The sequence below is a fragment of the Rattus rattus genome, chromosome 1 (assembly GCF_011064425.1).
Source record: "Rattus rattus isolate New Zealand chromosome 1, Rrattus_CSIRO_v1, whole genome shotgun sequence".
Taxonomy (NCBI): domain Eukaryota; kingdom Metazoa; phylum Chordata; class Mammalia; order Rodentia; family Muridae; genus Rattus; species Rattus rattus.
In genome coordinates, this window is record NC_046154.1 from 213489624 (window position 1) to 213491699 (window position 2076).

Consider the following 2076-nt stretch of genomic DNA (forward strand, 5'->3'; position numbering starts at 1 on the left):
ATCTGCTGTTAGGGGTCCCACAGGGTGATCAAACTACACAACAGTTACATATATGAAGAGGGCACAGGGCACGCCCATGCAGACTTCCTGGTTGGCAGCTCAGTCTCTGTGAGCCCCTATGGGCCCAGGTTAGTTGATTTTGTGGGTTTTCTTGTGAAGTCCTTGACCCCTCTGGCTCCTACAATGCTTCCTCTCATCTTCCCTCGGATTTCCTAACCTCCACCTAATCTTCGGCTTTGGGTCTCCGCATCTGTTCCCATCAGCTGCTGGGAGACGCCTCTCTGATGAACACTGGGCTAACGCCAATCTCTGAGACTAGCAGAATACCATTAGGTGTCAGAGAAATGGTCTCTTTCTTTGGGCCTCATTAGAAGTCTCTCCTCCCTGCTCAGGGACCTGTCATTGATCTCATTTGATCTCATTGTCTCTTTTGCTACTCTCCTGGATTCTGCTTCTGTGCTTTTCCCATCTCCTTACCCATGGCAGGCTGCTTCCATGCTGTCCCAGCTCTGTCTCCAGGCTGAGCTAGTCTAGCTCCCAGTGAAGTCAATTTGCACCAGGACTGAGCGGAAGTGGAGCCACTTCTCCACTGCAGAGGCTCCCGACAGCTGCTCTCTTAGACTTGTTCCTCACTTGCTGGGTGGAATGTTCCATAGCCCCGCCTGCCCCTGCACAGTGTAGCCTGGGGTTTCTAAACCTTTCATTAACACCACTGAAGGCTGTGGGCCATCAGAGTCATCATAGCTTCCCTTCTTCCTGGTCCCAGTATCTTCATCTTCCTCATCACACTTTGCTCAGTCCCCCTCCCACCTTACCTCAGGCTAGCCCAGCTAGCATGTAACAAGCTCACTCAGATGGACAGATGGATGGAGTCGTTCTTCTCTAAAATTATTATGTCCATCATACTATGGAACAGTTATTTTTTTATACAGAGACATGCCAGAAGCCTTGACCTTTATTATTTGCCCTGGAAAAAAAAATGTCATCTGGGTTTAGGAAACTTCCAACCCCTCTTTGTCGGTTTCGTTAGCTAAGAGCAGCCTCATTCAACTGGTACTTTCACGTCTACCTTTGTGCTTTTAAAACAGTTGAGTGAGTGTTCTACAGCTATGTAAAGAAACACATTATCAAAGCATTAGGAAATGATTAAACTGACATTTTCTTAAGAAAACGAAGGGAGCAAGAAAAAGCCATTCTAAAAGGACTGAGTGCTACACACTCCAGATGTTATCTCGGTGCTTACTCAGGGATCTTTAAAGCAGCTTATTACCAAGTAGCTAAGAAGACGAGTGGGGACGTGTGCCGATCAGAGGGACGCAAGCTAATGCACCTGCCAGATTTTCCTATCGTACACAGTGTGTCAATCAGCACTCAGACCTTGCATTTCAAAACGTGTTCTCTCGGGTTTCCCCTGTCTCGTACCATTCATAACTCAATCCTCCAAGGCAGACTGTTCACACGTGTGCATGGGCATGTGTGCAGATAGACAGACAGACACGTACACACACACACACACACACACACACACACACACACACACACACACACACACACTGCCGCTCTTCAAGCCATTGCCTCGTCTTTTTCTGGACACAAGAAAACATTCTGAAATAAGAAAAAGTTATTGTGTTGGTTAATCTTGATGGCAACTTGACAGGACTTAGAGTCACCCAGGGAATAAGCCTCTGAGCATGTCTACGGGGTTGCTTCCAGGGAGGATTAATTGTGACGGGAAGACCTACCCCTCGTGTGAGCAGCAGCATCCCACGGCCGCAATCCTGTACTGAATAAAAGGAGACTATGAGTCCAGCATCAGCTCTTAGCTCGCTCTGCTTCCCAACTGGGGACCAGATATGAGCGGATGCCATAATGCCCTCCCTACTTGGAGAGCCGGAGTCCTCATCGAATCAAACCAAACCAAACCAAACCAAACCAAACCAAACCTTTTCTCAGGTTGCTCTTGCAGGGAATTTTGTGACAGAATGAGAAATGATATCTTGAACATTCCAGTTACTAAAGTGCTTTCCCAGGCAGCGTGGGTGAAGCACTGTGTACCTCTCTCCTCTCCTGTCCTAG